The sequence below is a fragment of the Zeugodacus cucurbitae genome, chromosome 5 (assembly GCF_028554725.1).
Source record: "Zeugodacus cucurbitae isolate PBARC_wt_2022May chromosome 5, idZeuCucr1.2, whole genome shotgun sequence".
In the NCBI taxonomy this organism is placed as follows: domain Eukaryota; kingdom Metazoa; phylum Arthropoda; class Insecta; order Diptera; family Tephritidae; genus Zeugodacus; species Zeugodacus cucurbitae.
In genome coordinates, this window is record NC_071670.1 from 73,091,022 (window position 1) to 73,114,613 (window position 23,592).

Sequence of the window (23,592 nt, forward strand, 5' to 3'; positions counted from 1 at the left end):
AGCAAAGGCTTAACAGCCTAGTTGTTATGCTAGAAGAACATCATATAGATATTGTGAAAGAAATTCGGCCAGATTACGCCATATAACATATGACAGTATCATGTTGCTATGTTGCATAAACTCGCATAACTTCCGCCTGTATTTAGTGTTTATTAATCCGCGCACTATCGAAAGAGAAAATATGTCTTTATGTATGTCTGTGTATAATTTGCCGGTGGAGATAAGTTTCGCGCTCTGAACTGCACTACCTTTAATGGCGCTGGCGGTCGCTAAGTTGAATCATTTCGGACCTATATATATATAATACAAATGCTTATGCACTATATGCAAATGTTTGGCGGTTGTCAAGTCCATGTCCGTCGCATTGCTGCCCGCGCTGCCTCAAACTCCTTGGCGCTTATCAGCGCAACAACTTATTTATTACTTCTGAAGCATTCTTTATATAAGCAACTAATATCGTCACACTCAGGGCTGCCAGCAGATCTCTGTTGGGTTCCGCGTTTATACCACCGCTTCGCCTTTGTCAGCCGACGCACGAAATCAAACTATTTACTTTGGTTCGGTTTCGGTTTCGGTTTGATTACTGCAGTTTGTTTATTGTATTTGCTGGCTGTGGCACACGAAGACATTTGTGTGTGTGTGTGCGTATTTGAATAAGGTTTCGGCTTCCCGAGCGTTAATGCATAAGAAGACTCCGTGGCGCAACGGTAGCGCGTCTGACTCCAGATCAGAAGGTTGCGTGTTCAAATCACGTCGGGGTCAATGCATCAATTCTCAAAAATTGTTGTTAGGAATAATTTTTATTATGAATTCGAAAAATCTTAAACCATTTGTTATAATCACATATCATCATATATCATATATAATCACATACACTAATCTTAATGCTTATCTTATAATAATAAATATCGACTTACTTGCCACTGTTCGTATGACGAATTTTCCTGAAATTGAATGAAATATATTGTTGTGAGTAATATTATAATAAATGATTGTTTAATAAGAGATTGTTAATATGTATATATTATAGATAGGTCTCGACAATTTTGTGTAAGGAACTGCATGCAAAACTTAATAGCCAGAATCAGAATGTGAGAATAAATGAATATAAGTTGAGTACTGAGAATGTAGTCTAAATTAAGCACTCCTCTTTTGGGATGGGTTCTCAGAAATATATCGATATTAGCATATACATATAGAGAATGTTATAAATTATTATCGATTCCATAATCATATTTTATAAGAACTGGGGGTCTTCAAGATCAATTAGTGAATGTAATCGAATGAATATACATATGCTCCATCCTATTGTGAATTGCTTACTGTTTATGAAGATTCTTACTTGTTTCAATATTTGTAAAAAATTATAGGATTATCACTGCTATTAATTCATTTCTCAAGACTTCAAGAATATAGTATTCTCATAAGGTTCTATAAATACCCCGTCTATAAGAAAAAAATGGCACAATCACATTTTAAAATAATTCATAGCGGAAGGGCTTCATAGAACATCATTATCACTGTTACATACATTTTGCACTCTCAGAAAGAATGGATTGCTATGACTTAGGATTCGTCTGCTAATTATCTGTTAGGTGACAATAAATTTTAAATACTGGAATGATTACTAGTTTTCGTGCTTTTACGACGTTAGAAGAATGCTTAAATTTAATTGAATTCGTAACGATCGGACTTATTTATATGAAAATTATATACTAATGATCAGAAATCGTCTCGATGATCCCCGGTTTATAAAACATGGTTATGTTAAACAAGATGAGGACCCCATGGAATTAATTTCGGAATTACGCAACAGAAAAGAAAGTAACTATTATTTTAAAGACGATTTTGAGAAAAGAAAACAATAATTTACAAAGCGAAATTTAGAGTTCAACGTTACCATTTTGCTCCTTTCTCCCACATTGTTTAAATCAATACATTTTGCACTTCTCATTGCCTATCGAATAGTTCAGAGCGAGCAAGTAAAAATTACATTCATCCGATTTACACACAAAAATAGCAATAAAAGCAATGGAGTAAACGCCGAGCTCGGCTGGAGTGCTTAGAGGAGAGACAACTGCGAAACACCGAAAGTTCCAACAATAAAATTATCCCCCTCGCCCCCCACGCGGTCGAAATATAATTCAATAGAATTGAGCAAAAGAAATAAATGATTATAGCAGTGTCTGCGCAGGGATGTGGCGTAGTTTCGGCATACGCTACAAATGGCCATCATAAATGTAGTGCTTCGCTTAGAACCTAAGCATCACACCAGCTGCATCTGTAGAGGACGTGGGCGAGCGTGGCTGGAATGTGAGTGCCGGAGAAAGCAATAATGGCCACACCGCACCGCGCCTCGCCGCATGGTGCACATCTTGAAGTAATATTGTTGGTGGTGCGGTGCGGCATCGGATGCCTCGTTCATCGACGCCATTTGCCGCAATTTATATTTAAACTTGCAACATTCTATTACAACTTTTTTCGCCGCTAAACTATGGTGAAGTAACGAGCTAAATGCTGCCGCTTGAATGGATTTGGTGCTGCTGCTGGCCGCGGCTTTGCAAGATTTATTTCGCAAGCGGAAAAATGGGCGCAGCTGAACGGCTGAACGGCTGAGCCGCATATTGCTGTGGATTTCTCAACTGAGAAGGAGACTGTAGTCGCTTAAGAAGCAGCGTGGCATTCGAAACATTCGCGCTGGACGATCACAAATGCGCGTGCAGCGACCTTCTCCGTCCTCACGCCCCCTCAACTTTAGACTACAATGTTTAGTTGGTTTAGTTTTCCTTTGAAATTCGGTTCGCTTTCAGCACTCAAAATTCCTCGCCAAAAGCTAAACTTTGCACAAACTACTTGAAAAGTGGACGGACGGACGGACAGACGGACGTGGCGGTGCGGCTAAATTTTTGGATTGTGCGGCAACAGTAGCCGCAAACATTAGCCCCGCCGAGAAAGGACAAACTACAAAGTAGCAAATGGATAAAGAAACCGAAAACTTCGCAGGCGAACAACAACAACAACGGGAATAATGAGAAATACCCGTGGATAAGCGCTCGACAACAGCGCCACAAATAACAACAAAACAATTCAAATGCTAGCAAATGAGAATTGCTGGTGTTAGTGCAAATGGTAATGGCCACACAACGAGCTGGGGGGAGCGGGCGAGCGCGGCCCGAGTACAAAACGGAATCTATTCGACGCTGTTGTTGTTATTGCTATTGTATAAAGTATAAGCTATAAGTTTTGATCAAATGTACGCGTATTAGTATTGTAAGGCAAGGCTACAACAACAAGGACGGCTGAACAAGCAGCCAGCTAGCAAAGCAGTGAGCCGCGGAGCAGCGACTATTACCTTCACAAAACTTAGAAATAATCACCGAAATAAATCTAAAAATGCCCTCCCCTCAGCCGTGGCGCAACGCCGTGTATTTCACCTTGGATTTGCCATTTGCCATTCCGGTTACTTCGAGTTACTTTGCTGGCCGTTATTGGTATTGTTATTGTTATTGTTGCTGTTGCTATTGTTGTTGCTATTATAGCGATGCGTTAGTTGTAGTCGAAACTGTAGCTAGCTGCTGCTCGGCGGAAAATCAAGTGGATAAATCAGTGAAGTGAGCAGGAAGACGAAGGAAGTCGTTTTCTTCAAACGGTCTGGGTGGGTGTGAGTGGTGATCAGGGTTGAGGGGACTGCAAGTGAAATATCTCTGTTGCGCGTTTGGGGTTTTAAGTTTTTGCGCTACTTAAGGGCATAGTCTGTCCGGTGTTGTTGTTAGTGTTAGTTGTGGTGCTGTTTAGGCTTCCAGCCCCCTTCCGCCAACGCTTTAATACCTTTCATTTTTATATACTTAACAGAACAGAACAGCTCTACGCTCTAAGCAGCTGCCGTTCATATAAGCGATGAAAAGCGCAAAAATGAAAATGAAAATCTAAAATCCATTCAACGAGAGAATGAAGCAAACGAAAGCAGCGCGTTTAGTTGCGAACTATGGGATTTTCTAGCATTTCATTTGCTCTTTCTTTGTCGAAATTTTATATTTCACTAAACAGCGCTGAAACATATAATACTTAGCAATTGCAATCGCTATTTATTTTCCATCATCGACTTGTCATAATCAGATTAAGACCAACTGCAGCTTGTCTTAATTTTATCGCTAATTATTGTTGTTATACCGTTAGTTGGCGATCTCACATAAGAGGACTCCGTGGCGCAACGGTAGCGCGTCTGACTCCAGATCAGAAGGTTGCGTGTTCAAATCACGTCGGGGTCACAAAGCCAAATTCTTTTTTTTTTTTTAATTAATATTTTTGAGAAAAAGTATACATTGTATATGCTCGTTTGGAAGAGTTGGTCTGTCTGTTTGGGAATAAAAATTTGTTGCTAACTCAAAATTATTATCAAGAAAAAATATTATTAGTTCAGTTCTGGCGCTATAGCTATATCTAAAGACATATATGTAGATATCTAAAAATAGAAATATTTATATAGATAGTGATTTTAGCCACAGAAAACAGTTTTTGAATCGCTCTTCGCTTTAAATTTAAATCTTCTGATAATTTCGGTAATTTTTTGGATTACAAAGTAATTGGTAATTAAATGGAGTGTTGGTCAAGTTTTTCACAATTTTTCGAAATTTTCTTAAAAATAAAAATAAATAAAATTCCTATCGAGCACTTTTTCGATATTAGGTCTATACTAGAACAAAACTTGCAACCACACAGAAGTGACTGAACTGTTTAGACTTGATCTTGAACTCTACGCTAGGATATTCCAACAGCTGTTCAAACACAGACTGCAAAGTGTTTGTAGAATTGAACTTTTTCAAACTGCAGTTGCGCTGAAAATATTTGCAAATGCAATCATTGAACTGCGAAAGACAACAAGACACATATTTGCAATTTATTTGAAATAAGTAAAGGTCGATGACAATATAGATGAGGTGATGCCTGCAACCTTGAGACACGTAGGCTGAGTTCTCTATGCACTGCCCTGCACATTATATCTACAATTCGACATAACAATTTGCCGTAAGAGAAGTCTGAATTGCTTAACATTTCTTGTTTCTTTGTGAACTATAAAGCAAGCAATTCTATATTGAGCAAGAGCGCCATTTGTTTCATGTCTTTTAAATTAGGGTTTTACCTGCTTGCATAGAACTCTGAAGACACTGTGCCGCCGAATTCGTGCACATAACTCAGTATTATTGCCTTTTCGCTTTTAATGCTTTTTAATATAAAATTTTCTTTTATAGTTGAAAATCCGTTTTCGCCCCACACCATATGCTGCAACAAGCCGACGAGCCGACGGAGTGTAGCGCTTCGCTTATGGCTTACACGTCGCACTCTAAACGTCTTAGAAATCTAAACTTGCCAACCTTTCCTTTTCATCTCGGCATCCTCGCATCGTCACCGGCGAAGCCGCACGCCTCACTACCGTCTAAGCAGCGGTAGCAACTATGTGCCTCCGCACTCGCATAAAGCGGGTCGTAACTCACCCCTAACGAATCGTACATAAATCTTCTTTTCAAAAAATAAACACTAATGCCAGAAAGGAAATAAAAAGAACTAGAAAATTTAGTATCTATACAAAATTTTTTATTACAACGAGAAACTTAATGGCTAAAATGGGAGTGAGGCGGAGTGGGAGAGTGTAGATGCGGCGCGACGCGGCGGAGAGCTACTATAGTGCGATGGTAGTAGAGATTGCACGAAGTGGATTTCGGCAGCGGCGCTGAAGCTGGCGCTGACATTGGCGGTGAACAGATGTGCGCTTGTGCTGTGTTAGTGTGACTCACCAAAAACGGTTGTGGCAACGGCAGATGCCACCCGATAGCACATAGTAAACAATGCCACTATGAAATTATTGCCGAAGGTAGGTAGGCAGTCAGTTGAAGGCGGCGGTGACAAGTCTGTGGAGTCTAAGTAAAGTGTAACATATTTCTTTTGTATTCGCTAATGTCCTTTTGACTTCGGAAGCGCTTTGCGCGCCGACCGCGTGGCGAACTCTTCTTGATCATGCAACAACGCGGATATTAACTATCAACTTCATTGGCATTTTGCTATTAGGCAGCCACGACGAAGTTAAAAGCGCGACCTCCACAGGGCTCCATCTGCTGGGCGTTGGGGGAAGCTTCGGAAATAGTTCGCTGCTCTGCTATCGAATGCGCTAATGTCGTTGCTTGCACGCTTTCATTGATTTACTTCGTTGCTAAAACGCTCCACAGCGAAACTGAGCGTGAGTCGGAGCTCGGCTGATGAGTTCGCGCGGCGCACGGCGTTCAGGGGGGGTTAGCGCTTGCCAGTAGCTTGCCGAATAGTGTCTATAGTTTAGTGTAGTTTTTGGCATATTTCGTAGTTGTAGCTTCGCAAGTGGCTGCTTCGCTGTGGCAACTTTCACTGCCGCTCTCCGCTGCCGCCACCGAGCGCTGCGCTGCGTCTGCTTGCCGCACTTAAAATTTTACATCGATTTCTTTTACGACTTTTTATTATTATTTTTTCTTAAGCCAAAACTACCCTTAATGATGGTTCGTGCAACACAGCAACACAACAACACGCCATACAAGCACACACTTAAGCACGTACATCTACTACGTACAGAACGTTAGAATAACGGCATAATAGGGTATAAAAATTTTTAGAGGAATGTTTATTGCCTTCGCCTTGCCCTACAACAACGAAGCGTTTTGCCCCTTTCGTCTGCCGCCCTTTCGCCTTGCGTTCTTTCTTCGCCTAATGCCTTCTGCGCTCAAGTAGTTTCCAGCGTCTTTTGTTGCAAAGTAGAAGGCTCTGGGTCGGCTGGCGGAGGCTGCGCAGCGCTGCTGTGACGCCGACAACTAAGCAATAATAGCTGGCAGCCGTCGGTAGCTGCGCGGCAGCAGTAGTTCGGCTGGTAATTTTGAGACCACCCACCCTACACCCTACCCCCTTCATCGCATTTATTGCTGCCGACTGTCTCATTCACCGAGGATTTTTAAGTTTAATTTTTCTCCTTTTTATGTCGCTGTTATAAATATTTTTGTTAGGCTCGTTTATGCTTATGCTGCCTGCCTTCTAGTTCGCTTCCAGCTTCCGCTTAGCATCTGTTCTTCTCCGTCATCACTGGCTGGCTGGCTTTCATTGCGCTTGTAAAATCGTAAGGTTGCGGCGATACAGTTACATGCTTTATTGTTATTATGTTTTACATTCGTTTGTCAGCGGCACAAACACACACTCAGATTCGGATGCCGAGGTGTGTGGCGATATGCATGTGCATTGGCTGGTTGTTACTACCCGCTGCATGAGCGATTTCGCTGTTCTAATTTTAGACATTTTATTCTCGCTTTTATTATTGGCATTGTTGCTTTTGTTTCTTCCACCGCCTCTGCAGTTTTAGTGTGAAGAGTGAAACTTTTTGCGCTGCAAGGGTTGATTAGACCGCCACTATCGGCTCAGCCGGTCTGGCGGGCTGACGGGCGCTGGCTACTCAGCGATGCCTCGAATGACTGCTTATGGGTTTATGCATTTTGTGTAGTCAGTCTTTGTGCTGAAGCGTGTGGGTGTGCGCGGAAGTTTGCCAGCGCAATGAAGAGGCCATCCATGCCACAATGCAGAACAATGCAAGGATATTGATATGCTCGAACTGCAGCGTTGCCTTCGAATGCTTAATTCCAAGAAATGAAAACCTTACAGCGGTTATTGCCTGCAAAGCGACACACATAGCTGAGAATAAAATGATTTTACATGAAGCACAGTTATAGCGAGCTGGTTTATTGGTATTAGATATTATTTTTTACTTTTACCATTTTTTTATTCTGGTCCGATCTGCTAAAGTTTCCAAATAGACAGCTGACTATCGTTAGAACATAATATTTTTAGAGTGCTGTTCGATTATTTTTCACGAAAAAAGTGTAATGGGCTCAAGGACACAGGAACAAGGTGAACTAACCGGATTAGGCACAACATTACAATTAGATCCCGATCATTAGCCCCTGGGTAATAATCTTAATCGACAAACATGTTCCAGATTTGGCAGAGTGAAAGCAGTCCCTGTCTCTCAACTAGCAGACAAACTTGGCCTGAATGGAATATGGATCGCACTTGCTGATTATTAAAAATTAAAAGGAAAGACTCTAGTAGGAATGCTAACAGGAATACGATGTAATAATTACGTTATAAGCTGCCAAGAAGTAGTAGAATAAGATACTGTAGTACATCTTCTATATGAATGCAAGACTTTGTATAGGAAATGAATGGCAACTGTTGGTCACGGATTGTTTGGTGATGTCTCGGAGTTGCACATCTTGAATTGATTAACTTTATCAGGGCTATAAAGTGGTTCAGAGGTGACTGATAGTTTTACAATGGGTTCCCTAAAGGCATAGATGCGTCGTTCGACATCCATTATACCTAGCCACCCTACTAAATACCTGAGTTCCTAGAGATCTCTGTGATCTACAAATAGAGTAGGAGTTCCGCATAAAACAGTTCTCATTCAAATTCCACATAAGACCGCAATCCCACGGAACACTAATCCACATACAACTATTTACTACCATACGGTGTCTACATATCTTCTAATTCAGACGCTTTATTGCTGATAAATTTTCTGCGCCTCATCGTGCAGGAGTGGAATAATAATTTTTAACTTTATCGCATCCATTTAAAATTTGCGACTCCGAAATCAACGAAATGGCAGGAAAGAAAATGCATGCAAGCGCAGAAAACAACAAAAAACTGTAGCAAACAACAACACCAGCGGCAGCGAAGGCGAATAGAAATGTAACAAATCGAGCGAATTATAACTCAAGTCGCAAGTCGATGTAGTCAGTGCGCCACCTGGGATTTAGTTGCCTCAGCAATAAATTCTCTCTATGCCGCGACCAAGGATGCTGCGGCAGCTACGATTTCTATGCCACACAATGGCAACGGCAACGCCAATTCGAGAGCCATTCAGCCAGTCGGCAGTAATAAAACAATTACAATAACAATTGCGAATAAACATGCAAAAGAAATGGAAAAAATGTTTTCTAATAAATTTGCTTTATGGGCCACGAACGCCCAAGACACCTCGCACAGGCGGCGCCAGGCATGCCATCCGTGGCTTGATCTGCAAAAGGATGGTGTAGGTGGGAGGTGCAGTTTTAGTGAAATAAAGTTTTTGTATTCGAGCGTCGCATAAAGCGTACAACTAATAGCCAAAATAGCGGTTAGAGAGCTGCGCGGAGTGCCGCCGCCGCTGCTGTTTCTGCTTGAGCGCTGCGCTAAGCACTTGCCACCCAATTGCGCCGTTAATATTGCCACCTCGGCAGGCGGATGGAAGCGCTGCGATGCCTAACCTAACTAATGCAATGTTGCCGGCGTTGGCGGGACGGGAGGGAGGCGGCGGTTGCTTCAGATTTTCCACTATCTAAATTTCGAATGGAAGTTGTGCGGCGTGAGTATGAAGGCGAATAAGGAAAAATGTGGAAGAACGAAAAAATAAAAAAACTAGAAGACCATGCTTCGTCGTGTGGAGCGTCTAAACGACAGGTATGGTGCAGGTGAGACGCCGCCACGCAGTCGGGAGGGATGTGTACTTAGTTTTCATTGCTGCAAAAAAGGATTTTTATTTAAGTTAGAAAAATTTGCAAACGAAATGAAATACCTAAACCCATAATGACGACGTCGGCGCTGAAGTTGACGTCAGCGACTACAAACCGACGGTTGCCGCAGTTCGATGGGAGGGATGGGAGCGCGGCGAAGTGGAAACAAAAATCGCGTTGGATGCTTGGAGAATATTTGCGATGATTCTAAAAATTAAAGCAACACTGCTGAAGACATGAGTCTTCCAAAGGAAGTTTTATGCATTGCTGTTGCTGGTGTTTGGGAACAGTTATGTTAGGAGTTGTGGGTTACTCGCGGCTGTGTCAAATATTCGTCGTAACTTATTCATCGAACTAACAAATTTCGATATAAATGGGTTTGCTTGGAGAAAACATCGAAAAGTAAAAACTCCAAATCTACACCCATACACAGTCATATGGATTCTGGTGCGGCACGGTGTTGTGCTATGAAACCGAGTATCGAAGCAGGGAAATTTTCGCTCGGCTCAGCTGCTAACACATTTGACGCGGCGTTGTTGTTGTTGTTTGCGTAGTAGTTGCTGGCAACGCCATTGCCAATGCCACCGCTTACCGACATCGGCGAGTCGGCACCATTGACGTCGTACTTGCCACTGCCGATGCCAACGCCAACGCCATCGTCGCATTCAATTTCGCATTTTTAACAAATTTTTGTTGCTGCGTTCCCCATTAATGTTGCGTTGCTGTTTTTATGTATACAATTAAAAATGTAAATCAGTCGTCCTTGTAGAGCGCATAGCGCGCGCCCTTTCATGCGCCCGAGCGGTCGTGGCTGGAGCAACCCAAGCTTTTCGGGGCGCAGGCACGAGCGTCGCGCTAATGGCAATTTTTCGTTTCAGCTTTTTTGCTGCTCCACCATTCTATAGTGCGCGTGTGTTTGTTTTCTATGCGCAGCGCAAAGCGCGGGACGGTCGGCTGGCTGTGTTTGTGCTTACACACACACTTTACTTATTTCGTGTGCGTACCCTACACACACACACGCTAACACCCTCCAAAGGTTTGCGCTTTCGTTTCCTTTTTTTCTTTGTATATTATAATTTGGGATTTTAAAATGTGAAGTTTTTCCTACTACTACTCATTTGCGTGCCAACGCACACATACGCACGTTGTATATATGTATGTACTACATAGAAGGGTGTTTTCGGCACATCGTTACAATAACATCAGCAAAAAAAAAACTTCAGGAACAACAACAACGCGCCGCCGCTCCAGTTAGAGCGTAGTATTTCGGCGCTGAGGTGGCGCGGGTGGGCGCGTTTGAAAATATTTCGCATATGTTTGCACAGACGGCGCATAGTCATGCGGGAAGCGCGGCGAAAGTCCCACATTTAGTATGCGTAAGTAAGTAGTGGCAAGTAGTACGAAGGCGGCAGGCGCCAATGGATGTGGAAGCGGAATTTAATATGGTGCGTTCGCTCGTTGCTTGGAAGTTTGAGCCGCAGGCGCCGCGCGCGCTTCATCCGGAGTGGGTAATGAGCGAAGGTTGTGGCGCTTGCTGCACGTATGTAAAATACAATATATGTACATAGTGCGTGAGCGTCACATAGCATAATGGATGTGCTTAGATGTGTGCACGCAGAATATGTACAACCAAACGCAATTAGACTGTCGCTTTTATGCCCATGCGTGTGTTTTAAAGTGTTAGTGCGGCGGTTGGGCGGCAGAGTGACTGCTTATGTATGTGCTTGTCAGCTAGAGAGTGCGTCTAACATAGGGACGCGGGCGCTTAAGTTAAAAATTAGGCAAAGGGTAGTTTTTTAATGATTTTAACGACGCTGCCACATGTTCGACTAAATGAAAGACTTCGCATGAAGAGCACATAGATATGTATGTATGTACCCATACATGTAGATAGAGGTACATATGGTATGGAATGACGTTATTTAATTCCTTTAGGTACTTGCTTTTTTCTAAGCTATGTTTAAATTTCAGATTTTTATTTTTCGGAAAAATTTGTATTTTGCATTTTTCACACTTTCGGGACAGAATTCCAGAAAAATATTTTTCAACTATCAAAGAGGTCGCAGGTTAATCATATATATGTAGTCACTTAAAAGTGTATGACGGTCCTTTTGTCTCCATTGGAAATATTTTTAATGACCTTGAATTGAACCTTCTTCGGTTCTAGATGGGAAAACTTCGATTTACAATACCTTAAGATCAGACCAGCTGTTGTTGTTCCAGAACACTTGGAAACCTCCCTTCAAAACTATATCTGAGTATGTGTTATATTCTTTGTGCCTATAAGGAGTTGTAGAGTGTGTTGAACGCACGTCACATCGGTGATAATGATAATTGCCTTCGGCTGTTTTCCACGGAGACAACGAGAATTTCTTGTTTCTTCGACAGTTGTACTGCCATCATTTCTGTGCTAATTTCACTCGTCTCCAATTGCGTCTCGCGGCTTTTCCATCCCCCTTTCCGAGCGACTCGCTGCCGACTGCCAAGCAACGCGCCTCCTGCCACCGATCTCCGGCACATCATCGTCGGCGGCGCAATTTTTCATTTTAATTTTCATTAGCGTGTACCTTAAGCTTCTTGCGATTTTTTCTAAAATTCCGCACATGTACCTCGTACCCGTACTCGTACTTTGGAAATTATGTAATGAGCGTATAAAATGTAGAAAGGCAACAACAACAACACCAAAGGCACCGCAAAGGTTGCATGTAGAGAGCAACCTAAAAAAAGACGGCGAAACTTTTTCGTAATTTTTCAATTTGACAACGGAAATTGCCTAGGGAGGTGACACACACACACATACACACACTCTCACGCATGGCTCACATGCTTGGCTTTGTGTGAGTGTGTGTGTGCGCGCGCGGTGGGTACGTGCACTTATGGATATGTGAAAGTAGTGTCGCTTGCCACACCGCAAATATATGCAAGAAGAGCTCATGTTCGTGGCGGCTCCCTCTTCCGTCCACCCACCAACGCTGCTAAGCACTGCTTGTGTGTGTGTGTGTGTGACAGCCTTGCATGTGTGTTGGAGCATGTGAGTGGGTGCGCGTGAGTGAGTGTGTGTGTGTTACGCTTCGTTTCGTTCTTTCTAATAATTAATTTAAAACTTTTTCTTTTAGATTGAACAAAAATGTTTTGTTTTTGTGTTGTTGTTTTTGCTTGTCTCCCTTTGCCTCCTTCGAGGCGGAGCGTGTGTGCGTGTGCGCAAGTGTTGTTGCTGGTGCTGCTGTTACACAACTGCTTCTGCACACTTATTTTTGATGTACGAAAGTGCGCGCTAATTAACATTTTAAAAATTTCATGTGCGGTTCCTTCGGGAGCTTCAGGCACAAAAAAAAAAAAACAAATACAAAAGCAACTCATTTTTGACTAAAAAGAAAGAATGAACGTTTTTAGGTACTCACATGACGGCAGGAACAGAGTAACTCATTCGCTGGGCTACTCGTCATCAGCAGCCCCAAAGCGCTGAGTTCCCAAATATAAAAGAGATTTTCTAAAGATTGTCTACCTTAGGGCTTTTGAAGTTCCAGGAGTCACCCAGAAGTCATACTTTAGTTGAAATATTGGAGTCTTCATATTTGAAGAATTAACTTGCTTATAGAATCTGCGGACTTGGCATAAACTAATACCATCCATTGTGTGGCAGCTGAGCTGTAGCTAGTGTTGTAAAATACCTTCGAAGCGATTTCATGAGAGTTGCATGTTTTTTTTTCCACTCGCTCAAACAAGAGACCTTATCCGGCCACTACCGCAGAGGAAAAAGGAAGGAGTATGTTGGTAATACAATATTTTCTCAATACAAAACATATCAAATGCCACTTTCTTATGTTTTCCATAACAAACCCGCCCCATCCTCGTTCTAATGAACGCCATTTTACTATAAATTAACACCCACCAACCCATGCTTACGTATATTAAACCCTGTCATTCATATGTGCTGCTCATTTTGGTGTGAGATTTTCTACAATTTCATCGACTTTCCAACCGATTAGCAGGCAGAGCACTTTCTTTAGGGTGAAAGTTCAAGCATTAATTAACCCCGCACACGTGATTTAAACGGACACAATGGAAGGGTTAATTTATATTTACCTTTATATGCATTATGTATTCGGCCTATCCGCCGTCGAAAGAATATATTTGGGTTTCCACCTCATTTTCTAAAGCCATCTCGAATTGTCCGCAAGCTTTTGGGTGAACTTTGAACTTTGTGTGCGAAGAAACTAGTATTTCCTCGGCACTATTGTCACTGCGAGACACGGCATATAACGGCATTGTGCTGCACAAACCGGTAATGCTGTAATTGGTACTTGTCCCATTGACGAATCAAAGTTTTACGAGTTGCCATTTGTGTGCGGGTCATGTGAGCTACCCTCTCACTTTGCCCTCTAACCCCCGACACAAATAGTTTAAAATTGAATGGATATGTAAGGATATGTGTCTCTTTGTTGTTGTGTATGTAAATCCCTGTTGTGTCACTTAACCGGTTGCCCAACACACATGCTCATGTGTGGTGATTTGCGCGTGACCCTTTTACTGGCACGACCTCACTTGTCTAAACACGAACAGGACACCCGGTTGACATTTTCATTCTCGCTTTGTTTACAGAAACATAACTGTTCATTGAAATTCAATGTTTTGCCGGCGCGGGACCTGCAAATGACAACTCTCGCACACACACACACACTCACTCACGCACTCAAACGCGCGCGTGAGTTTCGGAAACTAGTTTACAATAGAGCCTCCGCGCCGCACCAGCCGACATTGATATGTAACGAGTAGTAAATGTTGTAACAACAACAACAATCCGAGCTAAGTGCCAGCAAATTGTGTGAATGTTCGAAGGACTTTACGGATTTTCCTATTATCTGTGTTAAGTTGTTTGCGGTGAATGGCTTCCACCTCCTCGTCAACTTTGCAAACAATTTCGCTTACACGGTATTTGGGGTAGAAAATCTCGGAAATTTCCATATTATCGAGACACAACTATCGCCGGCCGACAAACACACAATCACGGCGCACACAGCACATACGCAGCCAGCAGCGAAGGGCGCGCTTGCCGTCCCATGCCAGGACGAGTGACATATGTTGTTGGTGTCACGTATGGTCTGTGGCAATTTGTACGCCAGTTGTCACGGCTGCTTGCCTGTCTGGGCTGTATGGGGCGGGGTGGCGAATGTCGTGCGGCAACAAGTTGCCGTTGCCTTCTTTGTCAACGACCCAATGAGCGACGATGAAGACAGCACAAGAAAGTGAGGCATAAACTAAGGCGTTTGCCGACAAGCCAACAGATAAAGGCATCAAGTGAGGACAGTATTTAGCGCCGGACGGCCACACACGAAGCCGAACACACACGCTCAATCACTAATGGAATCTTGCTTAGCAGGCAGCCAAGGCGCAAGGAAACGAAAGACGACCGCATAAGGGCCGCAGACCTTCAGGCGCGTCAATGGAAAAGGGCAGCCAAGTAAGACAGTCGGCAAACGAGCGGTTGGGCGCTGATATGGGTCGTAAGTGTGATAATGTATTCATTGTGGCCGGCAAGTGAACTCGAGCTTCCGGCGTGTTGAGCTGTGTGCAGTGTGCGCTGGCCGGCGCGAAGGGAAGTTGTCAGCTGGCAATAAAATCTAAGAACAACCGACATGTTGTCGTTTTCGTCTGCACTTGTAAGTGAGGAGGGGTTCGTAAAAGGTTGTCGCACAAACAGACACACACGCGGATTTGTGGATGTGCGTGTGTGGTGAGACGTTACACATATGCTCTGGCACGCAGGCACTGGGACATGTGTGCCGCGCGGGTTTGGGCTTGTCTTTCGGGTATTCTCATGCCTTCGCCTTGTGTTGGGCATTCAATTACATGCGTCATGTGTGGGTGGGTGGACTTGTGCGTATTTGGTGCTGATTTTGGGTTAAGTACAAGACGACCTTGGCCTTCTTCTGCCAAGGCTGTGCGGCACAACAACAAGGAAGGAAAAAGCAGACAAGAACGTGTCTGTTGTGGTGCTGGTGATTGTATGCGGCGTATCAGTCAAGGCCGATGGCCTGCCGGCGTGAAAACGGCCAGCCAAAGACACGGTTGTGGCAATCACTTGAGCGTGTGAAGGCATGTCGCACACATACATGCCTATAAATATATTTAAGGAAGCTTGTGACGTGTGCTTGTTGAAGCTGATGAAACGGAATCTGACAACGATGATCCGAAATACAAATTTCGCACAATCCAATCGTGTAAGAAATGAAAAGCATTTCAGTAGCAACCTTCTGACATTCCTTAGATGTCGATGCTGTGGGGTGCTGACTACTCCATTACTCTGATGCTCTGATGGTTTGCTGGCTTGCTTGTGTGCAACATCACATTCCTCTTAGTTGAAGACCACCTACAGCAGTTAACAGTTATGCAATTCCTGTTCGTTTTTATTTTTTTGTCACGCGTTCATCGGACAGACTCGCTGACACACATTCATTACATGTACCCACACCCACCAGCCAGAGGCTAGCGGATGTCTCTCGCGGTGCGGTTACTGGTGAGTCTCAGTTTCACTTTCCTCCACGAAATCGTTCACTCGTGCTGCCTTCTGACCATCCGCCGCATCGGCCAGACGACGGACAGTGAACGAGTAAATGTCTTTTGGCTGACTTTTCCACGCAATTCTCCAACTCTGCTCGTCTCTGCTGTACGCTCAAGAGGCGGTCAACAGCTAAAGCAATTTTCTTTTTGTTGACTTCGTGCCGTGTGCCGGTGGGTGCGGGAGGTTAATGAACGTTCGCGATATCGTAATTCGAGTGGGGGCATTAAGTCGCGTTGTCTGAGAGTGTTTTTTATGTTACTACGCTACCGACTGTCGTAACAAGGACAAGGACACAGTCTGTGCTTCCTTACACCTCGTTCGTTGCGCCTTCCTTGCTGCCAAGTGAATGGTGAATGGACAGACACTTTCAATCTGACGGCGAAAGAGAAAGTGATTGTGTGAAGCCATCGCCAAGGAGATGGGTGGGGGTGTGTACTTGCACACACATATCTCCGTTGGTATTTCTGAATTTTGAGTGCCCGCATTGGCAGCGTGCGGGCGAATCTCGAGTGTGGCATACGAAGAAACCCACTCGCAGGCCATAGCGAACGTGCAACTCAAATCGTTTTCACTTTCCTCCTGCCGTACGTTGTGTCATCATCACCTGTTGCACTGCACATTGCAAGCTGCCGAGTAGAACGAGTCACTGGATTACGAACTCAAATGGTAGTGAGGAAACAACGAAAACAAGCGCGAAAAGTCGTGCGATGGAGAGGGAGTGAGGGGGATTGCTGCGAAGGCAAAAAAGCGAAAAGCAGGAAGTACAAGTAACCAGACGATGACGTCGTTAATGCCAATGGCTACGCTAACGACGATGTTGACGTCTGTCAACTCTGACAATTATGACGTTCTTAGTGTCGTTGCCAATGTTGTTGTCATCCACACCCACTGTGCTGTGCAAATATTGTCGTTTAAGAATCATTGACTTTCGACGACACTGTCCGCCGGCGGAGTGTGCCGGGGTTGACTTCCACTTTATTAAATTATTTTAAAGCACTGCGGGTATTAAAGACATTGCCTTAGAAAACAATGTTTTTGTATTGGCTCATTTAAAATATTTTGATGGATTTAAGGTGGTTAGTTGATTTTCACACGTCCAAAAGTGATTTGGAACGACTGAATGCGAAAATAAAGAAGCAGTGGGAATGTGTCTGATGGCGGGTACAAGGTAAAATGACTACTCGTTTCTCTAGACTCCGGTAGTTAAACTTAGTTAAAACTTTAAAGTCGTCCTCCATCTGGGGTCAATCTTGATATCCATCGAAATATGTCAAATCAGTTTTGTTGATGCTTCCTTGCACTGTGTAGGTCTACATATGAAAAGTTAACCCCTCTCGAGTCTTCGGGAGAATAATCGTACGAATGATATATCGTACGTATTAAACGACGTCAATCACGCGGATCAGGATCGCCCATCTAGTCGAATAAGGTATCAGCCGATAACAGCAAAGAATCATGCCACGTTTTCGTTGGAAATAACAAGTGGAGAAGGATCGCGTTTTGAATTGGGTCCTACTAATGTAAAGAAGAAAAAGCAAGTGTTTTCAATTTTACTCTTCAACTCATCAAGTATGGAACATTATCGTAGGTGGGTTGGACGGAACTTTCTTCCGAACAACTGTTTATATTTATTCTTAGAGTTCTAAGTTAGAATTCTAGTTTAATTTATATTTCTCTCTATTTTCTTTTGCAATTTAAAAGCATACATACAAACGTATGCCTAAACACACGTATTCGTTCTTTATCTCCTTATTTTCGTGAAAAAGTCTACTCAACGAAGCATTTATAATGGGAATCGCTTATCGCCACTCGGAAAGTCAATTGCACTCGAGTAATTTGCACTCTATTTTGATATCAAATCTAACCGCCCACACACAAACTCACACATCTATATGCCAACTATATGCATCTCATGCGCCCACTTACCTGCTCAAGTGACGTTGCAAATGTAATGGAAGCGACTAAAATGGCAAACACATCAGATAATTGTGACTTTGCAACAGAAAGCCACAATGCGCCATTTGTGTGCATTTGCATAGAAAATGCCACAAAAACTCTACTACAGCAACAACAACAACAACAACAGCAACTCCATTGGATTAACACAATACAAGCAACAAGCAACAACAAAAACAGAATCCTAAACTGATTTGCCACTGCAAACACATGTGGCATACAGCATGAGCTCGGTGCCTTCGCTATTTGCCGGGCGCCAGCAGCAGTTGCATGCCACTAAAACAGTTACGGCCGCGTTATGCAGTCAACACTGGCGCCAACTATGCATCTAGTTTTGTTATTCCGTTGAGCAAAAAAGTGCTCGTTCCGTTGTGTGGCACGAGCTCGGCGCTTGTTGCACCACTATTTACTCCTATTTGTTGGCAAGCACTCGAAAACATGTTGCCACATCGCATCACATCACATCGCGGCAGCGGCATCTAAATAAATTTTGTGTTGGTCATAGCACCCTCCTGCACCTGCTCTCAACTGCCCGTGAGTACGTGCGTGCGTGAGTGTGTGTAATGAGCTCTGCACACTTGTATTTAAACGCCTACTTAACCCAAAGCGCAATCCTCGGGGATTTGCAGCGAAGAAAAAATATCCTTTGAGCGCTTATTTTTCCATTTGCGATTTTTTTCGCGCTCAGCCGAGAAGCGCAATTCCATGCGGCCATTGTTGCCCATTGTGTATTGCCGTTATTGCAGCGGCAGCGGTATTATCATCTCTCTATTTTTTCCACACTCAACGCGGTCCAAAGCCAAATGTTGCAAATGTGCAAATTCTAAAGGGAAAGCGTGTGGGCAAAGCAAATTTTGCGCATCACCGAAAATTATTAGAGTCAGTTTTTTGTCTTCACTTGCATAATTTAACGACGAGCTCGCCACAGTGGCAAGTGTTGCGGCCAGAACAACACTGTGAGGCTTTGAGGTTATTTCATGGCAATGAAAATATTGATTGATGAAAGTAAGTCTGTCTCATAATGAATTTTTTGACCATCAGTAATTTACCATATTTTCCACGAAGTTCAGTTCACTTTTGTATTCACATGTACCACTTTTGGAGGAAAACCCCTCTTTTACAAAGAGACGATCTCACAAAAACGAAATAGCTCATACTGCAAATATCCTGAGAGAGCCCAATTTACTGTTCCACAGTTTCGGAAATTATCTGACACTATCTGGGAATCGTTGTTTTTCACAGATTTTAAAGCTATTACTTGCATATATAACAGGTGTATTTTTAGCTGTGTGGTTTTCAATGAGGTATTAATTTATTCGGAGATAGTCTTTTTCACAGTTGCCACTAGATTTTTACTGAGTTTGATTTGCTATTTGATAAGACTTACTCCAGAACGACGTTTATTGATGATAAACGGCCCAAGTGATCGAAAACTGGGTTTCTTGACTAGAATTTACTCGATCAAGTCATTGCGGTCACTTCCGAAATCATTTTTAAAACACAATGGCCAACTCTTATCTTTATAATAAGGCTAAATTGCCAAATCATATATAAAAAACCATCTATATCTCTCTTAAAAACAATGTAGATTGCTCTCCACAACTTCAATCGTCGAGAATTCAAGATGTTCTCTACCAGGTTCAATTAATCCTATCTCACGACGATCCCACAGATTCAGAAGTTACCTAACCGTGACATGGAACATAAGAAAGAACTAACTTTAGACTTTCAAGTCCATTATTTTCTCCAGTTGACTAACTTCGTAAACCACTCGGAAATTTCTCCGAGTGCATTGTGTCGCCTATGGCTAGGGACAGAGGTTGTTTGCTTGTGTTTGAGCGAGTTTCATTTATTTGAAATGTTATTATTGTGCTTTTTTCCATTAAATTCATTGCTCTGCACACTGACATGATCATTTGGTCGGCTAGAAGCAGCCAAATATACACCTACACAAAACGATGAGGATGCTGGTAGCATCGAGGCCACTTCTATTGTGTTTCAAAAGTGGATTTTGGTGAAAAAAGCTAGAGACTGACAAATAATCAGCGTTGTTTGCATGATTTTCCATTTACTACAAAAGCGTGTGTGCATCAGATTTGGAAAATGCCAAAATTATAAATAACAACAAAGCAAAATTCCATATGAGCTGGATAATGGCGATAATTTTGCCAAATATCCCCAGCCTCTTCCGCACTTTTATGTTTGTATAGTACTGCTTTTGGGCTTCTGCGCTCGGCGCTGTGACGTCAGCTGTGCGGCCACCGCAACTCCGCCGTGCATTACAACTCATTACAAGCCGCGGCAGTGCATATGTAGAGTCTTCCCGATTTTTTCACGCCGTGTGAAAGTATGCTTTCGCCTATTTTTTGAATGAGAACTTTTCGCCAATTGTAATGTGGACTTATGTGCGGTGGCGGAGCTGTTTATGAACATTTGCGATTTTCCACACTATTTTAATTTCATAGATATTACACGCCGAAAAAGAGGCTTAAAAAGCGGGACCACTTTTTGCTTGCCTGCGCAACTATTGATTGCTGTTCGAGGGGTGTGTGTGTTGGTGTAACAAATTCGAAGTTTTTCGATTATTTTAGTAAGCACACACAGACACACACCCACAGACAAAATGGCAGCCAATATGTCCTCATATATATTCATAACTATCGCACAAAACCAATATTGAAATTTGAAAGCTCAACTGCGAGGGCGCGGGGCCAGCGCGCACATATCGCTGTCAGTCGGAAATGAGGAGGCGTAAATAAAAATTTGCAATGCAATTGACGCCGCACAGCCCCCTCGTGAACCCTGACCCACAGCGCGGCTTGCCATTCACAAATTGACTAAAAATCTAAAATGCATCTAGGCTGGTTGCCCGCTCACCGCCCTCTCGGCGCTGTTGGCTACTGGCTGCTGCCTGATTTATTGCGGTTCATTTATCGCCCGGTGGAAAAGTCATACAAAAATGCGGCATTAACTTTTTTAATATACACTAAATGACGCTCGTCGACCCAGAGGCCGGGAGACGTCGAGCGGGAGCTTTGTAGTGGGGAAGCGGAGCGCGAGTTGATTCTGAGTGTGTTTGTTGTGTGTTTAATCGGCATCATTGTTATTTGCCGGATTCTTCACTACTCCGAAGTGGCAATAATTCATTACATTGATAATGTGTCTATCCATGCGGCCATCCATCCATCCATTCATCTATCTATCGCAATTGCATTTATTGTGCTTGCTCCGCGCGAAATTTTAAATTTATTATTCACAATTTTTATATTTTTATATATCAAGTTTTATTTACATAGGTATAATTGGATTTTTTCCGCGCTCAGTGAAAAGGTCATTGATTTCTGATTATTTCAACTAGATGCATTATGCAATTTATTATGGAAAATAATATTAAATTAAAATTAAGAGCCACTGCTCACACAGGAGTGACGTCGCGGAATCTTTGACTGAGCTCATTAGTTTCAGTGATTAGTTGGTCTTGAAGCCTCTCTGGCGTATTTTTTTCATATGACAATTCAAAGTTCTCTTCCCTTGTTGACATATTTTTCCCAGCAAAAGCAAACCAAAATAGATACATTTTTCCAGGTACAGTAGAATCCCGATTATCCGGAACAAATAAAACCATGATTGAAAATCCGGACAATCGATGTCTCGAAAACGTGACGTAAAGGGAAGTTTTCAAGTTCGTATTTATGTTCAGCACAAAAAATCCGTTTGGGAACACTGGGTTCCATTCTATTCGCAGAACCCTTGCAGGGCAGTGTAAGCGGGATTATACTGTACAACTTTTTTTCTTGAGAATTAAACTCTTTTGTTCCACAATGATTTCGGATCTAGCCACAACCCCCCAAGTGACATAATTTGCCTCTAAGCAATTTTTTTTTAATAATATTACATATCACCTTTGTAAAAATGTCTTATAATAAACTGTTACTATGGTCGAGAAATTGTCTTGAAACAATAGTACTTAATAAAGAAGTTGGGCTGAAAGGTGAGGATTCCGTTCTTTTAAGACATATTCCACATACAACTCCTTAACAGGAACAACGGCTCACATTGAAACGTTTTCGGCGAGAAAATATAAACAAGACCACCGGAACCAAATATTATTATACTTCCTAAAGAATGAGAAAAATGCGAAAGGATCTTAACACCCTATATTAAAAAAATAACAAATAAACGATTTTCAGTGCTGGCCTAGAAGCCTTTCTGTCTTCAGTCATTAAAAGTGGAATTTCGAACTAGTTGTTCAATCAGCTCGCCACAATGATTTTATTACCGTTATCTGTGTAGATAATTTGTAGATGTGTCTCTGCGTCCTCGCTCCCACTAGCAGGCGACATTTTATTGCGATTCAATGACAGAATTGTCGTACGAAACGATGTTGTTTTTTGTATCGACTGTTGTGTGTAACGGTAACAGTGTAGGTATCTGAGAAAGCTCAGTGTTACCGAGAATTCGCCTTCATCTCATCGCGACGAAAATATTGTTTTTTTTACATTGACTTGTAGTGAAATGCTTTGGTACTGATTTAGTGGAGGCGGCACCAGCTTTCTAGGCGAAAGTTTTTATTGATGATGGTAGCTATGCAAAGTATGTGGCAATAGTTTTAGTGCCCCTCTCTTCGCATACACATCGACACCAGGAGCTTAAGTTTCGTCTGCATTTGCTTCCGCCGTTTATATGAGACTTGCGGTGGTTTGTGGACGGCGTAATCTTTCTTGTGCTAATGAATTCTACTGACGCTTGGAACATTTATTTCTTTAAATATAATTTACAAACTAGATCAAAGCTAAACGACCCTAGAAATGTTTGATTATAATTTTGGTATCACTTGTCGTATATGGCCTTATTTGTACTCTACAATCTCTTAGTATTCAAGCTTTTAGTGGTCTTGAATTTTTCACGTTTTGTTTATATTTAAAATGCTTTAATAGTTAGAACAATTGATATCCAGTTAAATAGTGTCGCGCCCATTCCTTTCTCAATTTTCAAAGACTGTTAGACTATTGACCATAATCCCTTAAGCATTTATCTCACACAACTCCTAAATAGTACCAGCAGCGCCATCTTTCGCAGTTATTTCCTTACTATTACCATTTTCCATAAGCTTATAAGTTATTGAAAGATCCCAGATGGCAAAATTATTTTTGTATTTCCACCCATAATTCTCCACCATTCTTTGTATGCCAGACACAACTATGAGATTATGAATGTATTACTGTGCTTACTGTGTAATTTTGCAATACATTGGTTTACAGACGGGGAATATTCATTTCGCCCACCGCAGAGCACAGCTAATGCCACTACACATTCGCTCACTCACTCACACTCGCAGCAGCTGACTCGCTCGCGCGCTCGCCATTTCGATTGCTCTAATATCAATCGATATTTTTTATTTATCCAATTCATCAAAAAATAAGTAATTATAAACTTTTCATTTTTTCCTCATCAGCTTCTTCTTCCTTCGCCTTCTTCGCTGCCTTCGCTTCTTTTGTTGCCTTCGTTTCTTGCTTT

At 42.5% G+C, this 23,592-nt stretch overlaps 2 non-coding genes across 2 annotated transcripts; both read left to right on the forward strand.

Annotated features, from left to right (window-relative positions):
• Positions 1 to 690: 690 nt before the first annotated feature.
• Positions 691 to 762, forward strand: Trnaw-cca (transfer RNA tryptophan (anticodon CCA)). Its single transcript has one exon. It is a non-coding gene; the product is annotated as a tRNA-Trp (tRNA).
• A 3,434-nt stretch (positions 763 to 4,196) lies between these two features.
• Positions 4,197 to 4,268, forward strand: Trnaw-cca (transfer RNA tryptophan (anticodon CCA)). Its single transcript has one exon. It is a non-coding gene; the product is annotated as a tRNA-Trp (tRNA).
• The last annotated feature ends 19,324 nt before the right edge of the window (positions 4,269 to 23,592 follow it).